Here is a 14,959-nt window from a genome sequence, read left to right on the forward strand (position 1 = left end):
TCACAAAGCACACATCATCTCATGTGGTTTCCATGATCGTGGCAATGAGTTCAGTCTCCAATGGTCTCCGCAGTCACCAGACTTCGAGCAAATTGAGCACCTTTGGGATGTGGTTGAGCAGGACCTTTGGACCATAAATGTGCTTCTGAGAAATCTGCAGCAACTGTGTGATGCTATCATGTCACCATGGATTAGCATCGCTAAGAAATGCCTCTAGCACCTTCCTGAATCCATGCCATGAGGGATTTAGGCTGTTCTGGAGGTACTACACAGTACTAGAAAGGTGCACCAAATAAAGTGGCCACTAATATAAATAAATATATATCATATATATGTGTGTGTGTCTTAAATTTTGTTAGGAAATTTAATTATACCTCTTTTTATATTCTTTTGCATTATAGTATAAGTTGCTCACTGCTGTGTTTTTTAGGTTTGAATCTGAGAAGGTGACCATTATGCTTAGTAAAAGTATATTGGGTAACACGCACTGGACTTACCTGGGACTGGTGCGCTGTCTTCGGGACTCTGGAAGCATACTAGGCATCTTCTCTGGGCACCACCAATGCTTCTTCAATCTTCTTCCTTAGGGTGCGAGCAACAGCATGCCCGCAGACTGTCAAATTTGGTCATGTGACTGCATCGGCCAATAGCTAGTCTTATCATTCAATAGGCGGCCAGTGCACTTAGGGCCAGAACTTCAGTGTGCATCAGCCTGTCTGCTAATTTCTAGGCTCAGTATTACTAGTTAGAACATCTCCTGGTGCAGCCCTGCCTCATTATCCCAATCACACAATACTCTGGTGCTCTAGTGTCTAATACCTCTCTTCAGGTACCTCGTACCTCACTAAAGTCTGCAAAATTCTTACATCCCATATCTAATCAGCACTGGTCATGCCAGTACCATGTCACTACCAAACGTTTCCTTACAGTCACATGGGGTTCTGCCACTTGTGTGGTGTTGGCAGAAAGCCGATACTTCCTTGTGGGGTCCCTGCAGTATACCTGCACCAGGTTAGTCTCTGTGCACCCGAGGTGAGTAGTGTCAAACCAGCACAGCCTGTACTTGATCCAGTATATCCCCATGGATTTCTGACATTGTGTAAGGTTCCCAGCCTAGTTTCTTTGTCCATTTTGTTTATAGTCCTATTACCTTATAACTTCTTTCTGTTTTATACTCACAACGTCTGACTCAGATTCGCCGAAAAAGGGTTTTTCAGAATCTTATCCATCACCAGGAAGTCCTAATCTTCCTTTAAGGAAGGGGTGGGCAATAAGTGCCCCCCCAGATGTTGTAAAACTACACATCCCAGCACTCCCTGCCACAGTTTTGCTATTCGGCCATGCTAAAAATGTAATGCAATGCATGCTGGGATTTGTAGTTCAACAACAGCCGAAGGGTCCGCTTATTGCTTACCCCTGCTTTATGGACTATAATTGTGTCTGCACGGATATGATCTGCACTTTAGGTCTCTCTCATCACAACCTCTCCTGGTCGCCGTCCCGCTCGGGTCCAGTGTTCAGGGGAGAGCTGTATTTTCCGGCGCTTGGTGATGACATCATCGCCAAGCCCCGGCACTGCACCCGGGTGCCGTATGAACGGCGTCGACTCGGGATATTCCCGGGTCGATGCTGCAATGGAAATGGGGTAAATTCCGGGTCTTTCCCGGCTTGGACCTGTGTTCCAAATCCCGGGTCAGACCTGGGATTTTTGGTGGAAAAGGGTTATTATACACAATTTAGGAGGCGTTACTCTTGCGGGTGATGGAAGGCAGGTTCAACAATATGCACTTCTGATTGGCTGATGTCATATTATGAACTTTTATACATGAAGTGCCACTATGAGACGCGGCAATTTGCATGGAAAGGATCACAAATAAATAACATGCAATGAAATTAAAGAGGGAAGAGCTAGTGCTGCCCAAATAAGCTTACAATACAAATAGTATACACATCTGGCAGCTGAATGACAACTGTAGCTGGTGGAGAAAGTGTCCATGGACTCTAAAGGCAGAAGCATAATCAGTTACCAGTATTAATGCTACCACCATTGGCGAGTGGCATTTCCCACTCGTGTGGTAAAACTGGCATGAGCAGAAACGTTGGTAGGTGGTGACATGAAAGTTGAATTCGTATTCGTGAAAGACCTTATAGCTTTTTGTCTGGTGTTTTCCTTTGGTATCATGTAGTCTTCATTCTAGCACCCTGCGTCTGTCACAACCTGTGCAGTTCCTCTTTCCTGCCTGGGGCGTCGCTCTCTGCTCTGGTGGTTCTAGCACACTCTGGTCTGTATATCAGAAGTCTGTTGCATCAGCTGAGTGTTCTAGAAGCACCAGAGCAGAGCGCAACACCCCAGACAGGAAAGAGGAACTGCACAGGTTGTGACAGGTGCAGGGTGCTAGAATGACACTACATCATGGTCAGGCTACAGAGCCAGGGCGAAGACAACTTGACCACCCCATGTCAGCAGACGTTGTGGCAGCAGCTGCCATCTCCAAGGAGGCTTCGGAGATCTCCAAAAGCTGAATTCTCTACCAGAAAATAAGTACCAGCACAATGTATAGCATGTATCAGTCACATGCAGGCTCTCTGGAACTACACTGCTGCTTACTGTTCCTGATGTCCTAATATATTTTTAATACTATTAAAGGGTTATTTATGTGTTGTAGCACCAATCGCACAGAATATATACATTGTACAGGAAATATCCCTATTATATCAGATTGAACTTATGTTAGTTAGTATCATTAGGTAGTGCGACAACGGACAAAAAAATAATATATATATATCAGAATATCAGGAGAGAGAAAAAGATTTGTCTTCTGTGGTGCCCATAAAAATATAAAACCTAACTTATATTTAGTTCATTTAATATGTGATAATATTAAAACCAGAAAAATAAAAAGAAAATATAGAATATGTGAAAACAAGAGTGAATAACTGATTAAAAGATGATATGCATTGACTGCCTGCTCCTATATTTGTTTTTAAATGTTTGTCTCAAGAAAAGTGGTGTTGTGTGTCTTTGCTACAAATAGGGGGATGTAGTTCAAATACCGGTGGGCGGGATTCCGGCCGCCGATATACCGACGCTGGAATCCCGACCGGCAGCAATATGCAGGCGCCGCCATCCCGAATGGGATCAGGATACCGGCGTCGGCATACTGAATGTCGGAATTTCGAACATCCACGCCGGTGAGTATGTAGTTACCCGGGGTTGGGGGTGGGGGGGGTTAGGATTAGGCATCCCCGGGGGGACTTAGGGTTAGGCACTGCCGGGAGGAGGTTAGGGTAAGGCACCCCCCCAGCAAACTCATGTTTAGGGTGTGGGCACGACCAGGGGGAGGTTAGGGTAAGGCACCACCCAGGGATGTTAGGGTTAGGCACCACTAAGGGAGGGTTAGGGTACTTACCTCTCGTGTCGGGATCTTCACAGTTCCAGCGTCAGAAGTGGGCTACAGAAATATAGTTATATAGATGTTGAATAAATGATAGGGAAAGTAGAAATTCCTCCTATTATTACTCAAGGGCAATAGAGTTGTCAATACAAATTGTAGTGTGCATTAACCAAAAAGGTAAATTACTCAATTAGTAATTGATATAATTTCGCGTGCACGAATAGCTCTTTTATTTCATATAACCACATATGTGAAGGAAATTAATAGAAATTGAATACATATAGTTGTAACTTGCACACCCTAATATGGTCTCATAATGACCCCTTCTATCCAAAGTAACCCACAAAACTGTAGGTAGGAGGGAGGAGGGGGGGGATTTGCACTCAGAACACTGTGGTTAGTACTACAGGTTGAGTCTCCCAAATCCAAAATGCCTGGGACCGGGGGCACTTTGGATATCAGAATATTCCGTCTTTTGGAATATTTGTATACCATAAGGAAAAATCTAGGGAATGGGACCCAAATCTACACACAGAATGTATTTATGTATTATATACACCTTAATACACACAGCCTGCAGGTAATTTTATACTTTATTTTTAATAATTTTGTGCCTTAAACAAAGTTTATGTACATTGAACCATCAAAAAGCAAAGGTTTCACTATCTCAGTCAAGCTAAAAATATTCCGTATTTTGGAATATTCCGTATTTCGGAATATTTGGATATGGAAGACTCAACCTGTAGTGTGGCACTGCAATAGTTAGCCATCCATGTACTGGATATATACCTAGAAATCATTCTAATGTCACTAGAAGCTCTATAATGTTGGTTGTTATTGTTACCATGGCCACTACAATACGGAATGACATTGTGGTTTGTTTAGGAAAACCTTACTATGCACCATGATAGACAGCAGCACAAACTAACTTTAGAGGATCATTATATAGATATTAATGTACTGAGGGCTTTTTCGCAGTATAAAGTAATCGGTGGAAGACACTCCAGCTTAAAAATCATATCAGAGATACTTATTTACATAACCTATAATTACTGGCGAAATGTCAACATTATCTACACATATGACAATAAATCAACAAAATAGTGGTCATATAATAACATCGCATTATTAGATGACCTGAGATCATCGAGCAGGAAAATGGTGCTGTAGGTAATCTACTGTACAGGCACAAATGAAATAACTAACAAGGGTAGTCCTAGTAAGGATAACATAACGTGAAAATATATTATAGCATTATATCATGGGCATAATAAACCAGAGTCCCGGCCTGATGATATAAAGGCACACTAAAAAGATGAATTTGGTGAAAGTATTGGGAGCACATATACAAACACGTATACAAACCCTTAACCTCTTCAACACCAGATCAATGTTATTAGTTTCGGTTTGTCAGCAAATCACATCTTTATTTCTTAATCTAATCAAAAGGCATTAGTTTTTTTTCTCTGCTCAAAAATAATACAAGAAAAAAAAACAACACACAAAATAGTTTTGCTCCGTAATTCCTGCCATGGTTTAGAGACTTCAAGCACTTCCCAGAGAGTCACTCTATACTGTATTTGTCTCATTTTCTCAACTACATGGTGGATGCACCCACCAGCTATCATTGACCACTGGCTTACAGAGATGGCCAGGTATGAAAAAGCAGAAATCTGTCATCTTTAGTACGAGATTGAAAAATTCTACATTTAATTACTGGGTCCATGTAAAAAAAAATAAAAATAAAAATAAAAACATCTCTCATACATAATTTATAGTCACTAAAGGCATATAACGTGACTCTACTAATGGGGATAAAATAATATGTAAATACCTGCTTGTACTATACACTTTTTTTAGTAAAAATTCTAATACCTGTTATCTATGTTACATTCTGACATCGGACACTGTAACTGGGTACACATTAGACGATATCTTCAACAATAAGGCCGATTACGGCGAATTGGAACAACAAATCGGTCATATCGTCCAGTGTGTACGCAAGATGCCAATGTGCGCTCCAGCCGGTCGTCCATCACATCCTCAGATCTTTTGTACATGCAGAAAGATCTGAGGAGGTCTCTAGCGATGCCATGCTGCTGAATGCAGCATGGCCCCCTCTACCCCCCCACGTCTCTCCTGGCATTGGCAAGTGTGTACGCACCCCTGCCGGGTCCGTCGCGAACGAGGTCAGTACATAGTCTAGTGTGTAATGGCCTTTAACACCCCCGCGTCTACCTCCTTCTCAGGTCTAGGTTACTAAATTGCAGCATTAATCATGCCTCTGCTATTGGCCGTGGCATTACAGGAGTCGGGCACATATTGAGGAATTGGGGCAGTGCAGACGACTTATTGCATCCTGCATACCCCCTAAGGTCGCAGGCTGGAGGCTAAAGCTGGGTACACACGTAAAGATTTTCTGTCCAACCATCCAACTAGTTGATTGGTTGGAATGAAAATCTGGTAACGTATGGGAGTAACTGATGATCAGCAATTTGCTCCTAAATGCCAGAAAACAGATGAAAATGGTCGTCAGAAAAGTTTGTTAAATGTTTGATCTAAACAATTTGTTCAAACAACAGTTTTTGTCTATTTTCCGGCATTTGGGAGCAAATTGCTGATTGTCATTTGCTTTCATACCCAGGGGCGTATCTACCCATTGGCCAGGATGGCACTCGCCAGGGGCGCCGTCTGGCAGTGCCACCAGCAGCCAAGGGGTGGACAAGTCCCCCGGCCCCACAAGTGTAGGGCAGACCGCAGTGATAGCGGTCTGCCCTACTTTACAAACATGCAGCCGCCAGCAGCGGCTGTGTGTTTGTAATAGCAGCCAGACAGACTCATTTGCTGCTGCGTCGTCCGCGGAGGGAGCCGGCTGGAGCTCACTAATGAGCTACGTGTGCTGGCTCCCCCCACAGCATGTGATGGGAGGGACGTCATGACGTATGACGTCTCTCCCATGCAGGAGAAGAGCGGGCGGGCGTCAGGAGCGGGGATCAGGTAAGTTGTATTTTTTTTTTCTTTGTGTGTGTGTGTGTGTGTGTGTGTGTAGGGGGGGGGGCACTGAAATAGGGGGTGGCTGCTACTGGGGGCAATTTATGGCGGGGTGCCCGCTACTGGGGGCTCTGTATAGGGGTGGCCACTACTGGGGGCACTCTATTGGGGTGGCCACTACTGGGGGCACTGAAATAGGGGGTGGCCGCTACTGGGGGCACTTTATGGGGTGTTCCTGCTACTGGGGGCTGTGTATAGGGGCGGCCACTACTGGGGGCACTGTATAGGGGTGGCCACTACTGGGGGTAATTTAGGGGGGTGGCCACTAATGGGGGCAATTTAGGGGGGGTTGCCACTACTGGTGGCACTGTATAGGGGGGACTACTACTGGGGGCACTGTATAGGGGGGACTACTACTGGGGTCAATGAAGCATAGGGGGGACTACAACTGGGGTCTACTACTGGGGTCAATGAAGCATAGGGGGGACTACAACTGGGGTCTACTACTGGGGGCCCTGTATAGGGGGGACTACTGGGGGCAATGCAGCATAGGGGAATTGCTACTGGAGGGTTACTACTGAGGGCACTGCATGGGGGGGGGGTGCCAGTCCATTACATTGCCAGGGGCGCTTGGATCCCTAGATACACCCCTGTTCATACCTTACCAGATTTTCATTCCAGCCAATCAACTAGTTGGATGGTTGGACAGATAATCTTTACGTGTGTATGCAGCTTAAGAGTAAAAAAAAGGGATGAGTTTCAATGACTGGATGTTGCCTTTAGAAAATTCTTGTCATACGAAAGTCACCATGTATTAACGCAGAACTATAGTCCAGGTTACTCAGGATTACTGGTTTACATTCCCTACCTAGCACAGTCCAACAAATAGTACACATTTAAAAACAATTAACTGAACATCTTTAGTCCCTCTGCAGTGATTTATGAGACATAATGTTGGACCTTATTAATGGTTCTAAAACTGCACCAGAAACCATGAAGGCTAATAATAGCTTAGTCTGCGTTCTGATTAATTTTAGAATAAAAAATATCGGGATTAATTTTTATAAATTAGAGTGAGATTTGTAAATCCATTATAACGTTTTTTTTTTAGATTTACTTAACTTTTACAAATATTTTACTGAAAATAAGACCTAAAGAAATATATGTTACAATATATTAAGGCTAATAAATATAATTTTAAATGCCACAAAACAGTACGCAAATAAAAAAAAACTATGAAAAAAATTTAATTCTTTGGTAATAAAATATATTATAATGCTGGTGTTCTGTGCTGAAAACTAGTACTCCTGTATTAAAATAAAATAATCTCATAGTTCCATGAACCCCATAAAACTATTTAGAATGCAGGCCAGTCCTTTGTATACTCATGACTTATATAATTAATATAATATAATAATAAAAATATATTTCACAGTAAGGGGTATTTGACCCAGACTCCATTTTACCTTCTGGAAAACCGATGCAATTTTTGTATACCCTATTCATTGCCTACTTAGTTCAGATTTTAGTTTATTTTTATTTGCATCGAGCCAAGTTATGTCTGGCGATAACCCAATCAGTTTGTGTTGGACTAGAAAAGGCCAATTTAAATACATGATTTTTTTTATAGCCAAATATTACATATTAATTGCTGTAATAATTGTAGATTGTAAGCTTGCGAGCAGGGCCCTCTTACCTCTTCGTCTCTCAGTTATAACCCAGTCTAATTTTATAACGGTTTTGTTTCCAATTGTAAAGCGCAATGGAATATGCTGGAGCTATATAAGTAACTTAATAATAATAATTGTAAGGTTTTTGCTTAATTATAGGTCCATATTCTAAACTATGCTTTTCTATATTTTAGCTGAGAGAGAAAGAAGAGAAATTTGACAGCATTATAGTGGGTTACCATATAGAGCAGGGTTTCCAAACCTCGGTCCTCAAGGCACACTAACAGTCCAGGTTTTAGTGATATCCATGCTTGAGCAGAGATAGTTAAATCAAAATAACTGAGGTACTAATTAAGACACCTGTGTTTAAGTATGGTTATCCTTAAAACCTGGACTGTTAGTGTGCCTTGAGGACTGTGGTTGGGAACCTCTGATATGGAGGGTCCCTTCTGCTGATGGGAAAGCAATGTAAAGGTCATTACAATCTTATATTAGATATTTTAAAGTCACTGATGAAGTTTCATCTGAGATAAGGAAGATTACATTATACTCAACATTCTCATAGCAAATTACAGATCTGTCCTCATACACTATTGCCGCAGTTGCGTCAAACAGCCCTCCTCGGCGCGCCAGGTCCCGTGCATGCAACTCTGTTTGCACCGAGTGTCTTTTTCACTCGAATTTGATCTTCAACACTTGTACATCTGTGTGCGACTGAGTCAGATACAGACTCAGTCGCACACAGATATACAAGCTTTGCAGATCAGATTAATCAGTGCAGTCTCGCAAAGCGTTTTTTTTGCATCGCGTTGCAACCAAGACGCAGATTCAAGTGAAAAAGATGCAAGAAACATGCTACACCACTTGGCACAGATCACTTGTGCAAGGTGTCTTGCGTTGCATGGAATATTGAGGCTATGTGTATAAGGACAGATCTGTATTACTAACCTACGAAACGCGTTAGAATACTCCAGTTACTAGCCTGTAGTGAGATGGCAGGAAAAGTGCTTTAAAATAAATAAGAAAAGTTGATCAGAAAAAGGCAGTAAAGAAATCTCCTCTTACCCGATGACGTGAGGATCTGGTGATTCTGCATTCTCAATCCTTGTACAGACCCCTGTGTCTTTCTAAATACCCCCACTCCCCTTCATGTATCAGGATTGATAGTGATTGGCCTCCAGATCCTGATCTAACCTCCGGACACAATGGGACATCTGTTGGGGGATGGGATCACACTCACCAGACGTCTTCCCATCAATATATTCCTGTGTATTGAGAGACATCAATATTAAACAGAGAAGTTGTTTAAAGAGCATTCAATACAAAAAATTAAAAAAAATCCACCTGGGAATCCAACCCTGTTCCACCGTTCTGAAGCACGAATCGGGAAGGAAACAAACCAATCCCATGATTCTCCTGCATGGAATTTAAATGTAATGTGATCTGACACACATGGGGGTTATTTACATGGTTCAAGGGGCATCTCCAGACTGTGAGCCACAGGGCATCAAGATCTTAAAGGTCTCCTAAAAAGTAGAGTCCCGACTATGCGCCTCTGTGGTTCAGTTGGTTTGTGCTAGGGCGTTAGGGATAGAAGTATAATAAAATGCATTGGTTACATTTCAACAACGTTGACATTACATCAGTGTCGACAAGCATAATGTAATAAAGACCAGCGCTAATTAACAAAAAAAAAAATAAGAACAGTTTCAATAATAAAAAAACAAAACAATATAATTTATTCTTTATATTATATGGTTTTATTATTGACACCGTCCTTAATAATTTTTAATGTTAATTAGTGCTGGTCTTTATTACATTGAATTGATTTAGTTTATAGGGACTGACAATCCCTTCCCCAGCTGCTTCCTTGACAGTGCGTCAGCCAATATATATATATACACGTATCGACAAGCTTAATGTCTACTTTATAAACATGTCGACACACTCAATGTCTACATAACAACCACGTTGACATTCTTTTATCTACCTAATGAATGTCAACATAATATACTCCTCCCCTCGTCTATGGCACATGCTGCCCTATAGAGATCCAGAATTACAGAACACAGTGGCCCTTATAACGTCCCTAAACTGGGCTCTCTATCCCCCTGGACATTCATACCCGGCGATGACGACTCAGATGCTGTCTAGATCAGAGGGAATGGGATTGAAATGCTGGCGGCTGTGTAACCGCCGGATCAAATCCCGACAGCGTTAGCCTGACAGTAGGAGATCCTGACAGCGGCAGGGAAGTGATCTAACCCTCTCCTCTCCTCCCCCCAACCCTCCCTTAGGGGTGCCTAACCCTAAACTCCCGGGGTGGTGCCTAGCACTAACCTCCCACCCGAGGGTGCCTAACCCCCTCCCCCCCTTGCCTCTGACTAACCCTAACCTTTCCCTGGGGGTGCCTAACCTCTTCATAGACAAAAAGTATTATCCTGCACCTGTGTATTCAACTACATAAATTTGAATCAGCAATAGGGGTGACTAGTAGCTTGGGGGAAGCCCAGCACCTCTGTAAGTGCTTGACACGCTCCCAAGTGTGATGAATTGGGGGTGTGTCACAAGGACACGCCCCCTCCTAGAGTGACCACACTCCCTTTTCGGGAGCTCCCTCCTGGCAACCCCAGCGCCCTGTCCTGCCTGCTTTCTAGCAGGGACACTATATATTATACAGTAATGACAGTGATATGCCAGTTATAATATGCTTGAATATGTATTATTTATATAGCAAAAAAAATTACACTGATAACAGGAATAGACCCATCGTTCCTTTTATTGTACACAGAACCAACCATATATATCTCTTACCATGAATTATACTGTAATGACATCAGTGGCTGGGTCCACCTACCCGCCACATGAAAATAAGATGTAATAACTTATTGCAGGGTTTCCCAAACCCAGTCCTCAAGGCACCCCCTAACAGTCAAGGAAAATCCATGCTTAGGCACAGGTGACTTAACTGGCACCTTAGTCCATTTCATTTCATCTTCTGTGCAGCATGGATATCCTTAAAATCTGGACTGTTAAGGTGCCTTGAAGACTGTGTACTCAGCCGACCCACGATGCAACGGACGACATATTGTGCGGTCGGTACAAACTGCACAATCTGGTGAACGACCGCACGATATGTTGTTCACCAGCCGCATCCAAATGCATGCGGTCGTTCATCACATTGATAGATTGACCAGCATGTACATGTTAATGTGATAAACGACCCTGCAGGAACACGCACGGGACAACGTCATGCGTACACACTTGCCGATGTCGACGATATGACCGGCCGAACCGCCGGATCAGGAGACATATCGTCTAATGTGTACCCTCCTTTAGAAAAGAGTAGCAATTATTTGTGAAACGGATGAAGTTATTGTGTTTACATCCCCTGATAGCAACTATTAATACTTGTATGTATGTAATATCATTGTGTTGTCATGAAGAGAGGTCCTGTTTGGGGTTTGGATTAAAATAACTACAGTATTTAGATAAGCAGTCAATAGGTTGACACCAAATGGTCAACAGGCAATAGGTCGATAGGGTAAAATCATTGATATGGTCAAAAGGTCGGCACGAAGATAGAAGGTCGACACATGGTTTTTTGTTGTTACTATTTTAACCCTAATCTTCACCCTAACCCTCCCCTGGTGCCTAACCCTAACTGTCCCCTTTTGCAGCCTTACCCTCCGCCAAGTACCTAACCCTAAAAATCATGAAAAACCACGTGTCAACCATTGCGTGTCGATATTATCACCATGTCGTCCAATTGACCCTGTCGATCTAAGCCCATGTCAAATTTTTAACTGTCGACAATCTGGTGTCGACCTATTGGCTACGAGCAGAAATGTGCGCTCCGTGGCTGTACGTGCATGAACAGAGCACCAATTTAATTGCTCCGTTGTGCGCCCGGCACGGACAACCGCGGGCGCAAACAATTGAATTCATCCTTTGGTCTGCTTATTGCAACTTTCATGAGTGTCATTATGCAGATCCTGACTGTATGTTTTGCTATTCGGTCATCAATTGCATCCATGCACACCTTTATTCTATTCCCTGTATGTCATTTCTGTATCACATAGCGATGAGAACCCTGCGGAGCCTTATAGACAAACTTTAATGATAACAAACAAAAATTACACTGATAACAGAAATGCACCAATCAATCCTTCCTATAATACATATAGAGCCTAATTCAGTACTGATCACAACTGCAATCGCGCACGGATCGCAGCTGCAAAAATATGCTAATACTTGCCACAGCACAGTCATCATAGGGACGCCCACTGCTGCTGTTTTACGTGTCCAACCTCGCTTTTCTGCACTCAAGCTGCATATGCAATCGTATTGGCTAATTCATGCACGCCCATGCAACAGCGATCAAACAGACAGACACGCCTGCATTTTTTTTTACCACTCCCCAGTCGCCACCCCCAAACGCTGACAGTCTGTCACTCACGTTGCGATGGATTCATTTCTGCGTCCGTAATATATATATGTCACCAGGTCTGACAATACAGAGGACAGTGATTACACTGATATCACGACTAGAGAACAGACCATACTTGCCTACTTTTGAAAAAGCATTTCAGGGAGATTGTAAAAGCACCACGTATGAGCACAGTGGTAAAGTGGGCGTGTACTGTTACATCTGAGAGGCGTGTCCTAAACCTGACTTACATCCAAATACAAATTACCCCAAAGCAGTCAGTAAGGGGTGAGGTATAAGAGATAGACAGTAATTAGACAATGTCTAGATAGACACCAGATGTTAGACAGTTAATAGACAAGGATAAAAGTTCGACACAGACAAAAGTCAGACACACTAAAGTTAGACATGTAAAACGTTCGACAGGTACAAAAGGTCGACAGGGTCAAAAGTTCGACATGAAAATAGTCGACACAAAAATGGTCAACATATTTTTTTTTTTTTAGCCCTAATCTTCACCCTAACCCTCCCCTTGGTGCCTAACCGTCTGTTTAAGTGCCTAACCCTAACCGTGGTGGTAAGTGCCTAACCCTAACAGTGACCCTACAGTAAGTGCCTAACCCTAAAAAAAAAGTTTTTTTTTTTAAATGTGTTGACCATTTTTGTGTCAATCATTTTCAAGTCGAGCTTTTGTACCTGTCGAACGTTGTACACGTCTTACTTTAGTGTGTCTGACTTTTGTCTGTGTCGAACTTTTATTCTCGTCTGACTATTAACTGTCTAACATCTGGTGTCTATCTAGACATTGTCTAACTAATTACTGTCTATCTATAGTCCGGAACCCATCAGTAAGATCTACTTGTTGATGAAAACACTGATACTTTTCAGACAAATAGGGATAGCCATAAGGATCATTGTGTCTTATAACCAATGCAGGGAAATGATACTAATGGTCTCTGTTATATATCAGCTACATAATGGGGGTAAGGTGCAATCAGGGAGATTGTAATGGCCCCCATACACGGGCGATAAAGCAGGCAATCCGACTGAATGGTGCGATCTGCCTACTATATCGCACCGTGTATGGCCCTGCTATCGGGCCGAGCGCGGTCGTACATCGCATCCTCTGATCTGTCTGCAGGACGAAGAGATCAGGGGATGTGATGTGCGATCCCACTGTTTGCTATGCGGGTGAGACAGGGGGGAGCTGGCATATCGGGCAGTCAACCACCCGATAGCAATGTGTGTGTGGACCGCCCGATATGTCGGACGATGAATCCCCTGTCCCTTCGCACGATGCAATCACACAGTGTATGGGAGCCTTTAGACTCTTCAGGGAAACAGGTAGATTGCTACTATTTCGGAGAGGTGGCAAATTTGGAATAGACCACAAGTTCTCAAACTTGGTCCTCAGAACCCCAAACAGTGCATGTTTTCCAGGTCTCCTCACAGAATCGCAAGTGAAATAATTAGCTCCACCTGTGGATCTTTTAAAATGTGTCAGTGAGTAATGACTACACCTGTGCACCTGCCAGAAGACCTGGAAAATGTGACCTGTGTGGAGTCCTGAGGACCGAGTATGACCAATCCCTTTTATAATTAAGTTAATAATACAATCATCTAATCCAAATTTCTGAACATTACAAGAACAAAATCAGCCGGTCATCTGCTTTGCATTAATATAATATGCAATAGAGATATAATATACAATATGAATAACTGCTATTATATAATATATAACAATATAAGGAATAGTCCCTTCTATAATATATTTGTATCATATACAATAATAACAATATCAGGAATAGACCCCACTATGATGTAATATAATATATAGTATTAACAATGATATGACACAGGGCATCCTATTAGTTGATACCTTGTGTACATACCCTGCAGTAATACCACTGATGTCATGAACAGACCCTCCCATAATACATGTATATAATATACAATAATAAAATAATAACACTTGTAATAAGAGTTAACCCCTTTCTCACCAGGATTTGAAAGGAATATATCGGGATATATGGGACACCTCAGCCGCACTGTCCCCCTATTGTTTAATGAGAGGCCTGGACCGGACCGGAAATAGTTATACCGCTGTCATCTACATCCCGATTTGCGTTCCACGGCGTTTCCGGGTTCTGCGTTCCACAGCGCTAAGACTTCCGGCTCCTGCGTTCCTCCTGACTGCGGGATATGCGTTCCTCTCTGCATTCCTCCTGACTTTGCTTTTTGATCGCCAGATGCTGCATTCCAGGCACCTTGCTGATGGTGTACTGGGGGGCAGCCCCACTCTAGACTGAGCGTCTCGATTCAGCCCAGCTGCCTTCCCTCTATATTAATAAATCCCATTTTGCTACATCAGACCAGCACTATTTGCCCGTGAGAGCTAAATGCTACAAACAAGATGGTATAAAAGTCCTTAGTAAGGCAAGAATATAAAATATTTACAATATGTGACTGAATAG

General features: G+C 42.7%; 1 protein-coding gene across 1 annotated transcript in view; it reads right to left on the reverse strand.

The window, feature by feature from the left end:
* The window catches only part of LOC148508002 (uncharacterized), a 33,102-nt gene extending 18,534 nt beyond the window's left edge, over positions 1-14,568 (reverse strand). Inside the window, exons 1-2 of the mRNA XM_088445149.1 lie at positions 14,486-14,568; positions 9,122-9,321 (exon numbers count right to left, since the gene is read on the reverse strand). The gene's annotated coding sequence lies outside the window, so the exon portion shown is untranslated. The remainder of the gene's footprint in view (positions 1-9,121; positions 9,322-14,485) is intronic.
* Between the last annotated feature and the right edge of the window lie 391 nt (positions 14,569-14,959).

The sequence above is a fragment of the Taudactylus pleione genome, unplaced genomic scaffold (assembly GCF_031769625.1).
Source record: "Taudactylus pleione unplaced genomic scaffold, aTauple2 ptg000377l, whole genome shotgun sequence".
Taxonomy (NCBI): Eukaryota; Metazoa; Chordata; class Amphibia; order Anura; family Myobatrachidae; genus Taudactylus; species Taudactylus pleione.